Source organism: Haemaphysalis longicornis, unplaced genomic scaffold, assembly GCF_048455015.1.
Source record: "Haemaphysalis longicornis isolate Haplotype H1 unplaced genomic scaffold, Haemaphysalis longicornis Haplotype H1 scaffold_1, whole genome shotgun sequence".
Taxonomy (NCBI): domain Eukaryota; kingdom Metazoa; phylum Arthropoda; class Arachnida; order Ixodida; family Ixodidae; genus Haemaphysalis; species Haemaphysalis longicornis.
The window spans coordinates 132,943,407-132,949,406 of NW_027526203.1; positions in this window are offsets into that span (position 1 = coordinate 132,943,407).

Below are 6,000 nucleotides of genomic sequence, written 5' to 3' on the forward strand. Positions count from 1 at the left end.
TGAAGACCGTCGTCATCAGAACGCCAAACACGCTCAAAATCGCCCAGGTGAGACACTACGAAATCCTTCAAGCAATTGCTTCAGCTGCAAACTTGGCACCACACGAGCAGCAGGCTTTGACCCTCCAAGTTCGGTACCGCCAGAATGTTATCCTCCTCAAGACCTCCAATGAATTCACTGCCCGAAAGGTAGCAGCTATCACCACGTTGTCTATTCAAGCGTGCATTCACATCGTGAAAGCCTATGTGACGGCCCCCGTGGTTTCGTGCCGTGGCGTCATCCACGGGATTGAGAAAGGACTTTCCGACGACCAACTTTTAGAAAGCCTTGAATCGTGGCATGCGACCATCCTGTCTGCCCGCATGATGGGAGAGACTGAGTCGGTGTTAATAACCTTCGAGGGCACCCATGTACCCCACAACGTTCTCTTCCGCCGCGTCTTGTATAGATGCAAACCTGAGAGATCCAATGCCCTGAAGTGCAATAGGTGCCGCGAATATGGACATCGGATGCTGAACTGCCCTCACCCTCCGGCATATCAACGCTGCCCCACCTGCTCAACCAAGCTCAACGCACAGGATGAACCCCATCGTTGCTCCGCCCATTGCTTCCACTGCGGAGGAAACCATCCGACCTTTGACAACACCTGCCCCGTACAAAAGCAGCAGGATCAAAAGAGCCACAAAGCCGCATACGAGCGCAGGAAAAGCCTCCGGATCAAGCTGGAAACATCACAACCCGAAGAACACAGAAAATTATCTAAGTCCCGGCAGTTCGCTCCAAAGCAAACATCGACTACTTGGCAGTTGTCATCTGGTCGCACCAACCAGAAGCATGTGCAGCTCCAACAAACTGCCAACCGTGATGACTTCCCCCCACTACCCCCAGCCCAACAGGAGGCTGCAAGACCTCCTCGACCCAATCCCTGGCATCTGGAAGTTCAGGAGAAGTCAGCTCCACCACGTCCACTTCTCAAGCCGGCTACGCTTCTACCAGCGGGTGAGCCGAGGTCCCTTCCCCCTCCCCCGTCCATCCCTATCTCTTACACATATCCAAATCCCACACCAGTCATCACATCTGACAATTATTTGCAGCACATAAAAGACCGGAATGACCCGATACTTTGGTATCTCGCCGAAGAAATTTCTGCCATTCGCCAAGCATTCGAGCTCATGCACTCTCTCCTAAGTAATATTCTACAGGATGACGAACGCATGGAATTCCTCACCAATTCACTCAAACGTCCCCGTCCACCTATATCCACCGAAGAAGCTGCTGCATCCGCTTCCAACCCTCCCGAGAAGCGGGCTAACGTAGCTTAACGATGGCAGACAACAATAACTCCCACATTGTACAGTGGAACTGTAGAAACCTTAACACCAATCGAACCCTCTTAATCCAATGGCTTTTGACTTTGCCTTCGCAACCTCATGCAATTCTCATACAGGAATCGCGTGCTCTTAAAGGTATTCCTGGCTACCGTGTCCTACATGCGGCTTACGACAGCGATAGTGCCCCATTAGTTAGCACATACATTCGCCGGGATCTTCGATTTGAGGTCATCGATGTACCCTCCCGTCTTGAGCGGTATCTCACTGCGTTTACTATGTACCCAGAACACTCTCGCCCGTTGTCTATCCTAAATTTTTATAATCCCCCTAAAGAGTACACACTTTTCAAGCCACTTATTCACTTTAGTTCAAGGTTGTATCGCGACTGCGACTTCATTATAGGTGGGGACTTTAATGCCCCGCACGTTATTTGGGGTTACCCACGCACCTTACGACCTGGCCGCATACTCAACGACACTTTAAACGGAGCTCAAATGACAGTTTACAACAACCCCGATTCCATTACTCGCGAGGGTAACAAACATCAACAGTCGACCATGCCAGACCTCACGGCAGGCCGGGGAGCGCGAGATGTCATCTGGAATGTTACAGATGAAAGACTACTAAGTGATCATTACATTATTCAAATCACTATCCCTACCTGTATCCGATCACCTAAACGTAAAATTTCGCTCACAAACTAGAAAATCTTTCGTGACATTCGCGACACCTCTCAGACGAATGGTAATCTCAAGAACTGGACTAAAGCACTAAAACAGGCCCACAAACAAGCCACACAGGAATGTTTCACTTCAGCCCCATCAGACAACCCAGACCCTTATCTTGTCCGTATCTGGAAGAGGAGAAAACGACTCTTGCGCGCCCTTCGCACCCAACCAAATAATAGTCGGCTAGCCGAGCGCGTCGCTGAATTAACGGAGCATATCAAAGAGCACTGTGCTACGCTGGCCAGGAATCAATGGAATGAAATTTGTAACAGCATCAACGGCAGCCTGGATCAGAAAAGAACCTGGCACCTACTCAGAAAGCTCCTCGGGCCTCATCCGGCTCCTGTTCCCACTCTTGAGAAGCACCATTCATTGCTGGGATCGGACGCCTTAGCAACCCAGCTCCGCGACCTTTATATTCCTCCTCCTCTACCTAGCCTTTATCCAAACTACATGGGCGCCTCCAATGCAGAACTCGATGAGCCTTTCACCCTTTGGGATCTCGAGTGGGCGCTAGAACAACTAAAGCGAAAGTCGGCCCCAGGTGAGGATCAGATTACGTATACACTTATACGAAACCTATCCGACAAGGACAAGGAACATTTTCTGGGAATTATAAACTCCCACTGGGAAGAAGGCACCCTCCCATCGTCTTGGAAGCAATCCCTTATTACCCTACTACCTAAGCCAGGCAAAAAATCTTCCCTTGAAAATCTCCGCCCAATCTCTCTAACTTCTTGCCTGGGAAAGACCATGGAAAGGATCGTTCTCAATCGACTTGAGGCCTATTTTGAGTCCACAGATTTCTTTCCTCCTCAACAAATTGGTTTCCGCAAGGGTGTGTCTACCCAAGACCTCTTTTTCCTCCTAGCTCATGACTTTGACCCTCCTCCTCCTTCCCAGATACAGGCCATAGTGACCCTGGATGTGCGCAAAGCCTTCGATAACCTTGCCCATGATCCTCTCCTAAATATACTTGCTTCTACCGGCTGTGGGCCGAAAATGTACGGTTACATTGCTGCATTTCTGCGCGACCGCACGGCCAAGTTCCGTCTCCCTGATTCGGTCTCCGAGCCTTTTCCCATCACGCGTGGTACTCCACAGGGTGCTATTCTCTCACCCACCCTTTTTAACCTCGGAATGGCGCCCCTGTCCCGTATTTTAGCATCGATCCCGAACCTCAAACATACATTCTACGCAGACGACCTTACTCTTTGGTGCACATCTGGGTCTCCTGGGTCAGTGCAGGACACCTTGCAGCAAGGTATCGATGCAGTCACTAGGTATCTCGACACTGTAGGCCTGTCTCCCGCACCTGAAAAGTCCGAATTGCTGCTCATTTCGAAAACTCGCTATCAGCGAGAACACAATCACCTGATCACACTCACAATGGTAGGTCACCCCATCCCTCGCGTAATATCCTGCCGAATTCTTGGACTGCATATCCATGAATCATCTAATCAGGCTAATGTGGCTGCAACAGTTAAAGTTTGCCATCAGCTTACCCATTTAGTGCGCCGCATTGTCAACAAGCACGCGGGGCTACATGAGGGTCAAGTTAGGCAGCTAGTACATGCCTTAGCTTTAAGTAAACTTCTTTATACAATTCCATATCTTTCTCTGACTTGTCACCAAAGAAATCAGATTGAGGTTGCACTTCATACACTGTATAAGACCGCCCTCAACGTTCCCATTAATACGTCCACTCAGCGCCTATACTCTACGGGGCTGTTCTTGCCTCTGGGAGATCTTATACAACAACATAAAGACCGGCAAATGGCGCGTCTTTCTAGCACAAAACAAGGACACTGGATCCTTCACCAAGTTGCTCTCAAGCCTATTGACTTGCCTGTCATCACCCCTCCTGCGCCGCTCCCAGATAACCTCAGGATAGCTCCCATCCCAAAAAACGTCGCAGCTGATACCAATCCAGGGAGACGATGTGCTCGCGTTGTCAATCATGTCCATCCAATTGATTCTACGATAGTCTACACGGATGCATCACGGACGCACGTCGGAGCAGCCGCATATTCCATCGCAAGTGGCAATGAAGTAGTGACACACACCCTTGGTCCTTTCACGAATCCCCCACCTACAGCGACTCTAGAGACTCTCCCAATAATCACCAGTATCCAGGACCTCTCATTACGGCCCCCTAACCCCTCAGGATATACCATATACACTGATTCAATGCAAGCTATTCGCGCCATTCATATGGGTAGGATTCCTGAAGAACTGCAGTATGATCTACGCAAAGCCTTAACAAAGCTACGTCCCCACACTGTCACACTGAGGTGGATTCCTGGTCACGCTGGAATCCCAGGCAATGAGGTTGTGCATAACCTCGCCCGCGAACTTCTGCACCGGGCGCCTGGGATTCCCTGGCCTTATCCACCGACGTGGGACACTACTCTCCACTACAAACAAGAAATAAAGCTTCACTACAAGAACATCAGAGAAACTCTTCGTACACTTCCTGTTCCAGACAAATCTCTAACAACCACGCAACTACGCATTCTTCGACGCGCACAGTTAAATACCATCCTTACACCTGCTCGTTCCTTCCTCTATCGTATCCGACACTCACCAGCATGTCCCAATTGTCCCGAACCATACGCTAATTTAGAACACTGCATTTTCGCCTGCCCCATTGCAATTCAATCCCCACATTTTCCCCACCCACCTCCTTCAACGTGGCGGACTTGGCTAGCCTCGGACCAGCTCTCGGACCAGTTGGCGTTGGTGAACCTGGCCCGGGACATTCTCGACGCTTAATGTTGCGTTTGAATAAAGTTTTTTCCTCCTCCTCCTCCTCCGCAGTGCCGCTCCGTGCTGGCGATAACTATAGGGACCGGGCTGCCGTTGTATGGCACCACCGTCGCTTCAGTGAACAGCGCCGCCCGTGGCGAACCGTTCGTCAGTGGAATGCCGGTGGCGGGCAGGGCAGCGCAGCGTTGTTATGCATGGCTTTCTGTCGTTCTGCTGCGGTGCCGCTTGCAAAGCGTAGATAACCACAAGGACTTTTTTCAGATCGGTAAATCTTGAGCGTGGAGGTGACCTTTACGAGACATGCCACATGTGTGTTTTACGCCCATACTCAGTAATTACGAATAGCAGACGACGCTCAATGCGCCAAGCTGGAAGTGCAAGTCCGTTCCTTCGTGCAAATTTTTCATGCCTGCATGCAGTTTGGCGTATCGATGAATATATTTCAGCTAAATGTATGCTCCTACAAAGCCGGCGTGTGCAGCCGATCCAGGAATGCTGCGGCACTGGCCTTCGGCAGTTGATGACGAAACGGTGTCGGGCACAAGCGAAAGACAAAGTTTGAGGGTACCTTCTAAGATTTACCTCAAAACAGAAATCGTAATGGACGACGCTTCCGTACCTTAATGAACTACTGTAGAAACATGTTTAATTTTACAGAAATACGCTTACTACAGTCATCGGTACTTACAGAATAAATACCGCATGGTAGTAGAACGTCACTGCTTGTCGTGGAAGAGCATTGCTTTACATGAATCGCAATGGTTGCTGGCTAGTTATTATGGCTTTTCAAAAAAAAACAATTCCTGCGTGGCTGAAGGACGAGAGACAGGAGGGTGCCGAAAACCTGTACTCAGTTGCACAACTGAATTGCTGCGGTCGTTTTAGAAGTTGCTACATACGCTTCAAAAAGCATGCACTTCTCCGTGTAACGACGATGATGGTTTATCGCAAAGCTTTCTTGTGTGGGTTTCCTTGGTTGCCCTCTGTATTTAAACGTTGACTAGTTGAGCTTTGAATATAACCAGCACGCAGCTTGGTCTTCTGATCGAGGCGTCTTTGTCATTGATATTTTTCATTCGATTTCGCACGAAGCGTTCAACCACTGTCGTCGTTAGACGGAGGGATGGATGATTTTGCTGTTTGATTTTGCAATTTCCGTGCACCCCACTCCA